We start from the raw sequence: 15568 nt of genomic DNA on the forward strand, positions 1-15568 counted from the left end.
CAGCCCTCCTGTGTCCCAGGAAGCCCCGCCAGCCCTCCTGTGTCCCATGCTAAAGCCCTTGTCAGCTTGGGGAATGCCATCCTTAGGCAGAGAGCACCCAGCATACACCTGAGAATCTGCCCTCATCCTCCTGGGTCTGGGGCCCTTGGCTTCTTGCAGGAAAGTTGGGGTACATCCACCCCAGGTGCCAACCAGAAATGGTGATGTGAGACCACCCTTCACCCCTCCCAGGCCTGGGGCAGCTGCAGGACCTGGTGCAGGAGAGGCGGGCTGGGCTGAGAGAACCAGCCACTCCCAGCCCCCCGCCTGCTGGACCAGGGCTCAGGGGAGGAGGCGGAGTCTGGAGGGCTGTGCAGTGGGAGGATGGCCGGCTCCTCTCCCAGTGACCTCCGTGGCCTTGGGCAGCAGCAGCGGCCCAGCCCAGGCTCAGAGCCCACACAGGACTTTCCTGGGCAGGGATTTGGTCAGCAGCTGCCTCGCAGGGTGAGGCACAACTTGGGCTCCGGGAAAGAGGAGGAACCTGGGAGCAGAATCCCCGGAGATGGGGCCAGCACCCCCACTCCCGGCACAGGGGCCTCTCCGGCCTCCGCTGTCCCCGTGTGAACTGGCTGCCCCTACTCCCTGGGCTTTTCCTGCAGTTGCTGTGGGAGCCAAGGTGGGGCATGTGCACTGATGGTGTGTTGGCCTGTGTGTTGCATGGGTTGGCATGTGTGTTGGCATGTGCTGGGGTGTGTGTTGCATGTATGTTGGCATGTGCTAGTGTGTCCATGTCCATGTATGTGTGGTGACCAGGGTAAACCCAGCTGCCCTGTCCCCTCCTGCGGGTTCTCACTGCCAAGTTCATGCTCAGCTCCTGGAGCAAGGCAGGTCCAGAAAGCCTGGCCTCGGACACTGACCTCACTCTTGCGTATGTGACCTGGGGCAGGTGACTCAGCCTCTGAGCTTCAGTTCTGTCTGCAGGTGCCTTTCAGCAGGCGGTGAGACTGCTCAGCCTGCAGGGAACGGGTCCAGGCCCAGGCTAGGGTAGCAGTCCTGCTGTGGTAGTGGCCAGGCTGTTGGGGGCATCTGGGGCAAGCTGGGGAGCTCCCAGTTCAGGCATTCTCAGGATGAGGCCCCACCCGGTGGAGTCAGGAAGCGCAGACCTGGGCTGCCGGTGAGGTGTAGGGGCCCAGGCAGGGGGAGGCCTAGGGTCAGGAGGGGAGTCAGGAGAGGGGCCTTGGGCTTGTGTAGCCCCTTCCCCAGCACCCGTGCCAGCCCATACTCCTCCGAGGGCCCCTGCTCAGCCTGGGGAGCCGCCCTCACTGGCCCAGGTGCCATGGCCCCCTCAGCAGGACAGAGCCACTCTGGACCCCCAGATCAGCCACCCCTCCTCTGGGTCATCTTGCTCACTCTCTCCTCATGGAACCTCGGCCTGTCCAGTCCTTTCAGTATTGGGCCCCGGGGACACTTCCTGCCACAACCCCCATATAACAGGGCTCCTGCCACAGCTCAGCTGAGAGGGGTCCCTGGAGGTAGGGCTTGCTCAGCCCCGCCCTCCTGTGAAGCCGCCTAGCCTGGGCTGTTCTCCGGCGGCACGCACCCTCCTGTTGCATGGATTGAAACGGGCCCAAAGACCCTCTTGCCACTTCTGGGGTCGGTGGGCTTGCAGGGAGCCATCAAGGCTCTAAAGACACCCATCTCGCCAACAAGACCTGTGCCCCAAGGAGGGTGCCCACCGTGCTTGGTGTCCCAGCCCGTCCTGCAGGGCACTGTTGGCCTGGATATGGGGTGCTGAGGGGCTGTGTGGGTGCAGGGCAGTGGGAGGGCTGCTGCTGGGGCCTTGCACCTGAGCCTGGTCCCCAAGGCCACCCTGAGCACGAGGCTCGGGGCTGCCCAGGCTGAGGGCTGGGGTTCATTTTGGCAAACTTCAGTGCCCAGCCCTGGGCAGGCACAAAGTGGACATTGCCAGGCCCAGACAGGCACCACCACCTTCCCTGGGGTGCTGGGAGCAAGGGGGGTGTGGTTCATGGGCACAGAAGCCAGGTGCCAGTGGCCGCACCAGCTAGGACTGTACAACCGCCGGAGACCGGACAGGCCACCGGCCCCTCCGTCCAGGCACGGAGTTGAGTCTGTCACCTGTCAGGTCGGGAGCCCCACAGTGAGCACATCCCTCCATCCCATCCCTGCGTCCCTGCCTCCCCCACGGCCACCCCCTCCCGTGTGCCGTGCACGTCCTCAGCCCATGGAGCCTCTGCTGGTGTCCTGTGACCGGGAGAGAATTTGCACACAGGTGCGCACTCACACGGCCTCATCCTAGTTCGTGCTCTTGCCTAACCACGTTTTAGGATCCATCCGAGGGGCTCTCTGCACATCTGGCCCCTCCAGAACATTCTGGAACATGCCCTGCCCTGGCGGTGTCCTCTGCAGGGACTCCCCCCTCCCTAGCTCTGAGCCGCACGCCTTCCTCTTGCACCACCTGGTGTGCAGCGGAGGCACTGCTGACCGGGCCCTGGGGCCTCGGATGCCTGGGCTGCGGCCGGCTCCAGGACCGGCCCTGGGATCCCAAGGGTTCATGGGGGGCTCCTCACCCCCGGATTCACTCAGAGCCGTCTGCCTCCAATTTGTGCCTGTGGGCATGGGCGGAGGACCGGTGTGGTGACGTGCAGGTCTCCGGTGTTGGTGAGACTGGCCTTCCCCATACACCTGGCCTCGGCTGCTGGGTCTCCGTGAATTCTGCCCACGTCCCCCTCTCTCTGCCGCGGCTCGTCCATTCTTGATCCCAGACCTTTGTCCGCTTCAGACACGGCAGGTTGCTTACCAGATGCCACCTTGGGCTCTGTCGCTGGGCCTTCCCAGCAGACTGGAATGCAGCCGCCATAGCTGGAAGTGGTATTTTTCACGTGCGTTTGCCCTCCAGCTGCCATTTGTTCAGGTCTTTATAAACTATTAAAAGAACCGAAAGAATCCAGAAATTATTTTGCCAGAACACTCCCTTAGATTGACAGGTTTTGTTGCCATGCGGAATGGTGTCTTATTTTGTAGTTTTCTTGTTGGTTACTGCTGGTGTTGAAGAACTACTGATGTTACAGGGTTCACACATGCTGTACGTTTTCCATGATTTATAGGCTGTCATTGCCAACGTCGCTGAACAGCCTGTCTGTCAGCCCCTTGGGGTTTTCTATGGAGGTAATCTTTTCCCCTGGAAACCATAGCGGGTTTGCCTGCCCCTGGGGTCCTTATATGTCGGCTGCTTTTCCTCATCTAAAGGTGCTGCCTGCAGCCGTCAGGGCCCTGCGAGGGCGGTGGGCGCCGTGAGGCAGAGGGAGGCGTCTTCTGACTCTTGACTTTATTCACTGTTCTATCGACACTCACGGAGCTCTGCCCAGGTCCGGCTCCGGGTGCTCCAGGTCTGCAGCAAAGCCCCTGCCTCCTAAGTTTGTATTCTGATGGGGAAGGCCTAACAAAGACCCGGGATGTCACGTCAGGGCTGTGAAGAGCAGAGGCTGGGATGAGGTTCAGCAGGGCCAAGTGACTGTCACCGGTGTGCGTGGCAGGCCCCACTGGGCGGCAGCACTGGACACACCTGAATTCATCTGTTTCGGCCCTAAACATGACACTGGCACCTACCAGCATCCGAAAAGTTCCTTTCTCAGGTTTCCAGGAATTTCTGTCCTAAACAGGCGTTGCGCTCCGTCCAACGTTCTTTCTGCTTCTAGCAAGGCTGTCTCACCCAAATGCACCGACGTGTCTTCTGACGCGAAATTGCCCTTGCGATCCATCCAGGCCTTTGGTCATGCCAATGTTCTTTGCACACTGCTCTGATGTGGATAGCTGATTTTATTTAGGATTTTTGCATACATGGAATGAGTTTGCAGTTACCTTTTCTTGTTACTGTCCTCACTCGGTTTTAGAAGCAAGTTTCCACGGCCTTTGTGGGATGAGCTGTTTTTCCTCCATTTAAAATTTCTGGAATGAGTCCTAGTTGACAGATGTATGGCGCACGCCTGGTATTTCCATGCACACGACAGCCGGGCCAGGACTCCTGGGGCTGAGCAGAGGGAAGGAGCGGCTATCCCAGGCTCTTTACCCTTCCTGAGGCCACCGCTTTTTTGCATTTTTAAACTACTTACACCAGTCTTGGCATTTTCTGTTTTCCCCAGTTTATTATTTTTCCAAGTGTTTTCCAAGTTATTGGTACATAGTTGCTCATAATTTTTTATGCCTTCTCTATTGTGTCTGCAGTTAATTCTTATTCTGTATTTTTTTCTCCTTTTGTGTTTAAAAAAATCAGTCTTGCAAGGTGTTTACTTGCTTCCTAGTCAATTAACACCACAGTGAGGCCGAGTGCGGTGGTTCACACCTGTAATCCCAGCACTTTGAGAAGCTGAGGCAGTCGGATCATGTGAGCTCGGGAGTTCAAGACCAGCCTGGGCAACATGGCAAAATCCCGTCTCCACAAAAAGAAAATGCAAAAATTAGCCGGGCGGTGACATGTGCCAGCATTGGTAACCCGGGAGGCTAAGGTGGGAGGATCACTTGAACCCGGGAAGCAGAGCCGGGATGGCACCACTGTGCTCCTACATGGGGGACAGAGTGAGCCCCTGCCACCCCCAGAAAATAAAAAAAGAGAGATATCATCCCACACCCATCAGAATGGCTGTTACTAAAGAGTCAAAAAATAGAACATGTTGGTGAGAACGCAGACAAAGGGGTGCTTACCCACTGTTGGTGGGAATGTGAACTCGCTCCGCCTCTATGGAAATGATAGGACTTTTCCCAAAGAACTAAAAATAGAACTACCATTCGATCCAGCAGTCCCACCACTGGGTATCCCCCCAAGGGAAAGGAATCCATTACATTAAAAAGATGCTCCCGCTGTGTGTTCATCACAGCACTGTTCACAACAGCAAAGATACAGAATTAACCGAAGCGTCCATCAATGAATGACCGGATAAGGATGATGCGGTTTGTGGAGGTACATGTGCATGCGTGCGTGCGTGCGTGCGTGAATTTTACATACATATGTATATATATGCATTGCACGTAATATGGATATGCAGTATTTGCATGCATACACACACCATGGACCACTCCTCAGCCATAAAGCATGAAATCATGACTTTTCCAACAACGTGGATGGAACTGAAGACCACCATTCGGTGAGATAACTCAGAAAACAAAGTCAAACACTGCATGCCCTCACTTAGAAGTGGGAGCTAGATAACGTGTAGAGGGGGCCATAGAGCGTGGAATAACCGGCACTGGAGAGTGGGAACGGACTGAGGGGTGAGAAATTACTTCATGGGTAGAATGTACACTATTCAGTGATGGCTACACCAAAGCCCAGAATTTTTCCACCATGCAGTATGTCCATGTAACAAAACTGCACTTGTAGCCCTTAACTTTATACCTATCTTTAAAACCAAAAAGGTATGTGCATATGAACATAGTAAACATGTAAATGTAAACACGTATGTACCATGTATGTCAAAGCCTGTTCAGGTTATCGCTGCAATGTCGTATTTGCTTCACCTACAGGGCTTTGGAAAGGGCACATTCAAATCACTCATGGCAGCAGTTTATCGCTACCTGTTCTACCCGTCACTGCTGGATGAATTTGTGAGCCTCATTGTTAGGTGCATATATGTGTATGTATATTTACAGACTATCACAATGCTTCTCACCTTGAAATATTCAAACGCCACCCTAATTCTCCTTTGGTTTTCTCTGCATGTCTGTATTTCTCTCCTTGGAAGCATGTCTTTTATAGTGAAAATACTATTTAGTATATTTTTAATGCAGTCTTGTCTGTTTTAAAAATTTGTTAATTGACAAATAATTGTAGCTATTCATAGGATACACAGTGATGTTTTGATACATAGAATGTCTGGTGATCAAATCAGGGTAATAAGCATATCATCGTCTCTAACATTTATCATGTGTGTAGAGAACGTCCAAAATCCTCCTCAACTATCTGGAACTATGTCATATACAGTTAGGTGTTTGTTTTTCCGTCATCATTTGGAACTGTTAATGTTAGGATCATTGAGCCTGTTTTCTAGTTATTCTGCTTGGTTTTCCTCCTTTCCTGACTGCCACTGGATAGCGGAGATTTCCTCCGCCTGGTCAGAAGCTCAGCCTGCCTTCTGGCTTCCTGTAGTGGACCGCTGTGTCTTCACTGAGCCGGATGAGTGATTGGTACCTGCCAGCCTCCCTGCCCACCCCCTCACACCATGGTGAGGCTGTCTGGGGTTCCCATTGTGGAGTAATGGGAATCTTTTGATTCTCTGAATTGCTAGGCCATTTGGGACATGTGGTGACGATCTCAGAGCACCCTCCTGGCTGCTTTCTCTTCTGGCTCGAGAGCACCTCTAAGACCATTTTCACATCCAGCTTTTCTGTGGTAAACCTACAGGAATAACATGGACTTTGCATGCTCTTGATAGTTTAGCTGGACATAAAATTCAGGCTTCAAAATATTTTCTTCAAACTTGGAAGCTAGAACGTCACGGTTTTCTGGCTTTCGGTGTTTCTCATGTAAAGTCTAAGGTCCATTTGATTCCTATTCTTTTTTCTCTGGGCACTTTAGAGTTTATCTTTGACACTGATGTTCTTCAAGTTATTGTGGCTTTTTTATGTTGTTTTTGCACCTTATATGTTTCCAGTCTGAGGTCATTCACTTTCAGAACTGAGAATGTCTTGGTCGTCCTTGCTTCACATCAGTGACTTCTTCTTTCTGTAGAGCTGCAGTTAGATGCATGTGAATGAACACTTCCCTCATTCATTTCCGTTCATCTTTCTTCTCTGTGTTGTCTCTTTACGCGTCCCTGCTGTTCCTGGGAGAATCTCCTGAGCTGTATCCAGTCACCCCATCTGCGGAATGCTTCATTTCAAGGCGTGCATTTTACACACTCAGCCTGCACCCCGGTCCATCTCTCTGGCTGCTCCCGCATCCCCACCATCCCGCCATCCCTTCCCTGTTTAAAGTCTCCCCGTGGCGAGCCATTCATCGGTTTCTCTGCTACAGCTCCCTTGCTGTCTGCGAGTGCACAAGTTCACTGGACTCCTCCTTCTCCTGCTGGTGAAATCCTCTGCCCTCGGGCCTCAGCCACCTTGGCTGGTTTTAGGGAGGTGGAGAGCCACTGCCCAGACCCTAGGGGGGACTTCTCAGGGGAGAGTGCCTCCTATGTTGCAGTCTGAGTGCAATTCTCTTCACTGGCCACCCCGCCCTCCAGAGGAGCCCCCAGCCGTGGCCTCTACCCTCCACTCTGGGTATTACCCTTCTTCCAGGAGACATCAGCCTCAGCCCGTGAGTGCCAAGTCCTCGGGAGGGCCGGCCTGTCCTCGCCCATGGAGCCCCTGCCCCTGGGATGTTGCCTTCCCTGCCCTGCTGATGTTCAGGTAGGGGTGGGTGGGGTGGGCCTCAGGGAGTTCAGCCTCAGTCCTGGGTGCCCCTCCTCCCCCTGGGCCATTTTCCGGGACCAGCCACTCTCTGGGTGTCAGGGGGTGTCTCGGCAGTGGTGAGTGCAGCCCCCACATTCTCAACAGCACTGGGAACTGAGATGAGTCCCAGGAAGTGAGATGAGCCCAGTTTCACTTGGGTGGCACCCCCACCCCTGCAAAGGGCCCCAGGTGCATGGGGAGGTCCCTGTGTGCACCCTCATGCTGGCTGGGTCCCAGGGAGGCACCCACACAGAGTCCACGTCACACAGCAAACACAGGCCATGGGGAAGCTGCCTGCTCCTTCACCTTCCTGGGTTTGAATTGTTACAAGTAAAATGTTGATGCAGCAAAGGAAATAACACTCGAAGATGAATCCTCCCAGCAAGGCGTTTCCTTCTATAGAAGGGTGCGGAGCAATGATGATCACCACACACCTGGACAAGCGGGGAAGGGGTACCTCTACCTGATGGGTGGGGGGTCACCCCTACTGCTGGGTCGCCCCTGTTGGCTAGGGTTAGATCGCACAAGCTAGATTAGTCCTGATTGGCTGTTCTAAAAAAGAGCAGGGGTCCAAGCTGGAGTGTCAGGGTGGGTGTCTTGGCAGAAGGACGGTTTTGGGCGTGTCAGAGCAGGTTGCCGGGGGTGACCAGGTGACTGGGATGAGCCAGGATGGAGTCGGGGTCGGGGGTTGGGGGGAGCAGGTGTGAACTACTGATTAGAACTGGCAGAGAAGGAATTACAAGGAAGTTAAACTTAATAAAGAAGAAGAGCTGAACACGCTGACATACTGATCTTAAGAGAAATTTATAACTCATTGTGTCCAACAATTTCCTCCTCTTGAATTCTCCTTACATCTCTTTCTCTTCAAACTTCCTTAACCTATCTTGGCTTAGTTGTTCTGCTTGCTTTTCTAAAAGCAGCAGCTTCCCTGAAGACGGTGGGGGATAGCTAAGGGAGGTTTCGGGAAGTGTTGCTTTTATGAGTCTTTGCACCAACCCACAGATCGTGGCAGAACAGGGTTCCCGACAAGGATGAGTACCCCTACCACAGCTGTGAGAGAAGAAAGAACTGAGGCCATGATTTCTTTCCATTTACCAAACGGCTTCTCTACCCACTCTGGGAAGGGCTCATAGCCCCGGGGTGTTGGCTAGCAAATTGAACAGAGCAGTCAGACTTTGTAACGCCTTCCATCGGGGCGGTCTCGTCTGGGAGGCACGTACGACATGGAGTTCTAAACACGACACAAACTCCCCCTCTGTCTGCTAATATCACGTCTAAGGCTATTCTGTTTTCCCAAGCCTGCTGGCTCGCAGCCCCCAGTTGTTCAGCTGTTCCTTAAACAGCATCTCTAGTGCAGTGAATAAACCGCTGTCGGTTGTAATAAATGTCATTGACCCAATCTACGTTTTCATTAATTGTCACCCACCAAAATATTGACTCAAATCCTGCAGCTGTTTGATCCCACGCTTTCAACCTATCTGGTGCTCCTCATCAGGCTCCAATTGCATCTAAATAGACGTGAGAGCTGAAAGACCCCTAAGGGGCTTCTCCTGCTTTGCGATGTATTTTTCCTTCCTCTGGTTGGTGAAATGCAGGGTGAGAGGGATAGCCACCTGGACCAGAGCACAGGTGCCGCTCCAGTTATGCGGCAGAGTCCCCTAACGGTCCGCCCCAATACCGCCACACATCTGCTGGCGGACAGACAAGCGCTGACTGACTGGTGAGCTCTTGAAAAGTCTTCAGCTCACTGCATCCCTTCAGGTCTCCAAGGAAGGCTAAGTTTCCTCCTCGTCGTGAGAGATACGAAGTGAACTTAGCGTCGGGACGGAAGCTGGATGGCCCTCGGGGCTGACCCGCAGGGTGTTAAACTTCAGGATATAGCAGAGAGAGAGCCTGGCACGACTTGTTACCCCAGGCTGCAGAATCCTGGAAAAGGGCTACCACACAGCCCATGCCTGGTGGACTGGAGGACCGTCCTAGTGGAAAGGGGACATCTGGGCTTCTGGCCTGCTGTTGGCACAAGCACAACAATTGCTTTTAACATGCGGGTGGAATATTTGATCCATTCCAACCAGCCATTTGCATCTTGATATCGTGTCTTCACTGCCAAAGTTTAAGTCTCTAACTTCTCCAATACCTTGGCCTTGTCATTCAATGGAGAAGGAGCATTGTTTTGTCGTGAGAGGTTCTGGAAGAAGGCTTCCGGGGAGATGTAACCCTCACGGGCTCAAGGAAACTATCTCAAAGGATCCGACAGGGTCTGCTCCTGAAGCCTCAGCCCCCAAACCATAAAACCGGCGTAATAAAGGGAACCGGATTAGAGAACGGGAAGAACTTTGAGGGTTTGAGATAATAATTTCTACTGGACTGCACTGGTTTAGCTGACAGCTAGCGACGCTGTTCCTTTAGGAAAATGAATGTGTGGTTTTAGGAAATGACATCACTAGCCGTGGCAGCCCATCCTTGCTCGCTACTGGTCCACAGAGTGCTGGACCAAGTATGGCATAAATGCTCTGCGTCCAGAGGGCAGGACTTCTGGTCGACCCCGGGGACTTCATGGAAATCTCCCCAAATTGGTCCCAATTCACTAATGCCCAGCCTGAGGACACCCAGGAAGGACAGGTATTCTTCTGAAGTGGAACGCTGTCTCTGGCTGGGTGGGTCCCCACAGGCTGTAACAAGGCAAGCATGAAAGGTCACAGTTTGAGGCAAAATTGACTCGGCTACGTTCATAACTAGATGGTCGGCGGCAGAGCGAGGAAAGAGGAGAATTTAATAGAGTAGGTGAAGGAGTTAAATTTCCCTCAGCTTTAGTTTGGTAGGGGTTTCCCTGGGACTGCGGCCCATGATTCTGGAAGGGGTTGGCGCTTCCTTGACTCAGGTGTGGTGGGTCCATCAGTCTCAGTTTAGGGCGCTACGTGAGGTCATTCCCAGGCCAGCTTGACCTTCTTCTCTCTCCGGCTTTTGATGAGCACGTGATCCCCAGGCAGATGTGGATGCACTGGGAACTCCAGGGGCGGCGTCTGTGCTCAGAGGCCTCTAGTTTTAAGAAAGGAGAAAGTCAGAAGATAGACCAAGTATATAATTTCTAAGGAATTGGTCTTTTGTTTCAAAGGTAGGGATGTCAGCAGTGGCGTGTAAATAAGGCAACTCGTAGAGCATCTCATGAGAAAGACCAGTATCTTTCCGCAGGGCAGTTCGGATTCTTGGCAGGGCCATAGGCAGGCACTTGGTCCATGGCAACCAAGTCTCTAAGACTAATTTGGTTAAGGGGTTCTTTAGAGTCTGATTCATTTTTCCTACTCTCCCTGATGAGAGTGGGTGCCAGGGAGCATGGTGTTCCCATCTGATGTCTGATGTCTGGGGTGACTTTCTAATGATGTGTGCAGTAAAATGGGTCCCATGGTCTGAGTCAGTATTTCCTATTAGTCCAAACCTGGGTACTATGTTTTCAATGAGGGCCTCGACTACATTATTGACTGTTGTGTTTGGAAGGGGAGAGCTTGGACCCAGTGAGTGAAGGGATCTACGATCTCTAGTAAATATTTTAGATGACCTATTGGAGGCATTTCTGTGTCATCAACTTGGATGCTTTGGCGTGGCCTTAAGCCTGGATTTCTCCCCCATCCCCCCAGAGGCAATCTTTTTTTAGGTTATTAGTCTTCTTGCATACTAAGCAACTATCTGTAACCTGTCTGGCCAGCATATAAATGCCTACAGAACCATAAACTCTGCGAACTGCCTCGCACATGGCGCGGGGGCCCCAATGGGTCCTTTGATGTAGCTGAGACAGTCTTTCCTTCGTAGGGGGTTTAGATAGCATTTCTCTCTGACAACATCCATTTTCCTTCTGAATTCTCTTTAGCACCTGTTCCCATCAATTTTTCTTTTTCAGTGGAAGAGGAAATGGGGATTATGGTAGGAGACGGGAGGTAGGGAACTAAGTGAAAAATACACCTTTCAGAAGAAACAGCAGCTTGCCTGGCCGTGTGGTCTGCCCGGCTATTTCCTCGACTTTCAAAAGAAAGACTTTTCTGGTGCCCGGGAACATGGACAGTAGCTCTTTCTTCCAGCACCTGCAGATTCGTCAATACTTGGGTGATTAGCTCCTTGTGGACCCGGTCTTGACCTTTACCATTAATGAGACCTTGTTCAGTCCAAATTTTTCCAAACGTACAGGCCACTCCAAGGGCACATTACAGTCGGTATAGATGGCGCCTTCCTGGTTCTGTAAGTACTTTAAAGCTTGGCTGAGTGCAAACAGCTCACGCGTTTTAGGCAGTTTTCCCGATTCTATTTCTACACGAGTTTCTCGTCAATTACTGAATACCCCTTGTGTCTTTTTCCCTCAGTCACGGGGTAGGAACCGTCTGTGAATAAGTGCCACCCAGCCCTGAAGGGAGTTCTCCTAGGTCTGGCCGGGCCTTTGTATGGTAATCAATGAAATCCAAACGTGTGTGCTCTCTGCTTAGGTTTGGACTCCCTGTTGGGAAACCTTCTGGGTTGCGTGAATTCCCCGTGGTGACTGTTAAGTCATGCTTTTCTAACAGAATGGCCTCATATTTTAAGATTCTTGAGTCAGTAAGCCATCTCCCTGCTTTGTGGTTTAAGATAGTTCTAACTTGGTGAGGCGTGCTGTCAATTTTCCTCCAAGGGTTAACCTCCTGCCCTCTCAGCTGGTATTGCCATGGCCGCGATGGATTGCGCGCATTGAGGCCACGCACAGGTGACTGGGTCTAAGACCTTGGATAGGAAGGCCACGGGCTGCCGGCGGCCTTCGTGACCTTGAGTAAGCTCTCCTAAAGCTACTCCATTGTCCCCACTGACAAAAAGGTGGAACGGTAAGGCTAAAACGGGGGCGGCTATGAGCCTTTCTTTTAGCCTTTTGACTTGATCAGCTTCCTCAGAAGTCCGAAGGAGGCGGTCAGGCTTCTCCCGGGCAAGTTTCTGATGTAAGTCTCCTGTGTAGTGCATACGAGGCGATCCGTCCGCAGCAGCAGCCAACTAACCCTAAACATTTCCTGAGTTTTTGTTTCGTTTGAGGCAAGGGTAGGGACATGATCCCCTCAACTCCTTCAGGGCCCATTCTGCGACTGCCTGCACCTACGTGGCCTAAACAGTTAACGTGGGGCTCCACATACTGAAGTTTCTCTTTGCAGCCCCTCCAACTACAGACAGTTAAGAATACGTGTAGAGCAGTCAGTTACCTTCGCTGTATCTTCACCAGATATAAGAATATCTCCACATACTGAAAGAAGCATGTTTGCTCCGGGATGACAACTTTTTCTAATATTTGATCTAAGATTTGGCCAGAAAGATTAGGGGCGGCTGTGACCCCTTGGGGCAAGACCGTCCATCGATGTTGTTACCGCCCTGAATGAGGCTCCTCTCACTCAAAAGCAGAGACATCCTGGCCACTTCAGCCAGGGGACATGCCCAGAAAGCATCCTTCAAGGCTGTCACAGTAAACCGTTGATGATGATACGGAATCTTGCTGAGAATGGTGTCAGGATTGGGGACAACAGGCGGAGTAGTCTGGACTCTCTGGTTGGCGGCTCTAAGGTCCTGTACCAGCCGCCATGACCCATCTGGTTTCTTGACTGGCAGTATCGGGGTGTTATGGGGGACATACAGGGCTTGAGAGGCCTGTCTTTAATAAGGTCTTTGATGTACACAGGTCTCAACCCTATCCTGCCCTCCAGTGAAATAGGGTGTTGCTTTCTTTCCTTCTCACTACTTTTCCTGGGGTCTTCAGCTTGGTGTGGATTGGAGGGCCCGGAGTTTCCCTCGGTTCCCTTCTAGGGGCCAGACATTAGGATTCATATATTTTTCATCTGCAGGGATGAGTAGATTTAACAAGGCGAGAAACCCACTTCGGCTAATTTGTAGGCCTATGCCTAACCTCAACATTAGAGCCCAGTAAGTCAGTCCCTGCTTCGGGGATTAACAAACACTGAGTATGAGCTGAGCGATCCTGGTATTTGACGTCTGTGCTTTCCAAATTCTTGTTTAAAATCCTTCCCCCTTTACCCCAGAGACTAAAAGCTCTTCTGAGTAGACAACATTAGACGGGGAGTTGGGGGGGGAGAAACAGGAGTGGGCGGCACCCGAATCGCCCAAAAAGGTGATGAGCTCATGTTTAGGCCCCACCTCCGAATTTAACAAGGGCTCCTGCTGGGACTCAAGATAAAAGAGCCCCTGACCCCCCATTCTTCCTCGGAAGTCATGAGTGGAAGGGCTTCTTTCTCCTTTCTTAGTTGGGGACATTCCCTCTTGAAGTGACCTGTCCTTCCACACCTGTAGCACCTGCTTGCCCTTCCTCCCTCTTAGTTCTGGGGTTCTATGCTCCTGCTCCCCCTACTCTTTAGGGGGTCCGGTAAACGAGGGCCTTGGTCTTCCAGATGAAGCCTGGGGTCCCTTAAAGGAGGGTTTGGACCCTTTATAGCTTCCAGCTCCCTGGGAGCTGTGTCTAAAATACACAGGTTTGGAGCCATCTGTTGGAAGCTGGATAACATGTTTATTTATTTATTTTTTTCTTTTCTTCGTCTCTCCTTACATAATACCTTCTGAGCTTCCCTAAGAAGCTCTCTTATGAGATGGTCTTCCCACTTTTCTATCTTTTGTAATTTTTTTGAAATGTCTGGCCAACTTTTAGTGACAAGTTGGAGTTTCAACGTTCCTTGCCGAAGGGGATCGTCCAAATTCAGGCCTGCGCGTTGCCTCGCTCCCTCAGTCTGCCTAGGAACCTATGGCCCGTCCGTCATCCTTTTTCTGCTGTATATCAAATGCTTTAGGAAGGTTTTGAATTCCGAGTACTGATTCCCGAATTCCTTTCTTGATCACCTCCCCGAGGTCCCGCACGTTTTCCCAGTGATCTGCGTGGTTACTATCCCACCGGGGGTCTCGGGCGGGGAATTTCGTTTTGACCGGGAGGAAGCTCACGCTTCCAGACTGCCACAGGAGCCCTGCGAAGCGTACTCCTTTTTCCCCTGAAAAGAGGATGCCCAGGTGGACGTGAACTCCACACAGGTGTATAACTGAGGTCCTAAGAATTGGCCAATTTGATCTGCCACTCTGTAAGGGTCATCTAGTAATGGCTTAAGCTCCTTTTTCAATTCCGGACTTCTGAGCTCCTTAAGGGGCATTTACAAAGCCAGTGCCTCCCACCCCCATTCCTGCAGCACCTCTTTCAAAGGGAAGAGAGAGCTGATTCTTTAGGTGTGGGGGGAAATGGGAAATTCTGAATATCCCTTTTACATTGTTCTACCTCAGGCTTTGAGAGAGGGGTGTGTAGGTTGGGAGGGAACAGGCTCACGGGATGGGGATTCCCAAGAGTCAGGGTTATAAGGAGGAGGGATAATGGGATCTGAGCGGGCAGCGGCTGCTTGAGGAGGAGGACTGGTCGCCGAGCGGGGGAAGATAATCTAGGGGTCCCATGTGATGGAGTCTTTAGGGACTGGCTTCTCTGACTTTTCCTTCTGAGCTGCCAGACTGGATTCTTCCCTATTTGTTTTTAAGGGGAAAAGGAAGACAGGTCCCTGCCTCCAACGAAGAGCACAGCCCCGTTCTTCCTGAGACACTAGACTTTCATCATTCACGTGTTGGATTAGAAGCTGGTACATTACATCCTCATTCGACCCAACCTTTGGCCAGAAGATCGAGGGCCTGACGATGGGTCCCTGAGTCCAAATAAAACAGCAACATTTTATCATCTCTTGCGTTTTCTTCTGTTTAGTCCTTTCCTGACCCTTCCAGTATTTTCACATGAGACCCCGGGGCCATCCAGGGGAATCTCCTCCTTACCATCTTTGTCCTTCTTCCTCCCTGGCTTGCCTGGGGTATTCCCCATCTTGCTGGTTTTGGGGTGAGGTTCAATTTCCCTTACTGGAAATTTCTCACCTTTTAGAGTGAGACCCAATTTCCCTTATTGGAAATTTCTAGCCTCCCCTACTATTGGAGGTTTGTGTGAGGTTCGATTTTCCCTAAAGGATATCTTACCTCTTTTTAACCTGCAGGCCACCCTGACCAAGGAACACTTCACCGCCCCCACCCCGAGGCTTTTCTTGCCTTGGTATATTCCGACCAAGAAATGGTTTACTGCCCACCCCTGCCTGCCCTCCCTCTCCCTGCTGCCCCCTCTTCCCCC

Source organism: Sapajus apella, unplaced genomic scaffold (genome assembly GCF_009761245.1).
Source record: "Sapajus apella isolate SASKATOON/1434 unplaced genomic scaffold, GSC_monkey_1.0 scaffold127, whole genome shotgun sequence".
NCBI classification, from domain to species: domain Eukaryota; kingdom Metazoa; phylum Chordata; class Mammalia; order Primates; family Cebidae; genus Sapajus; species Sapajus apella.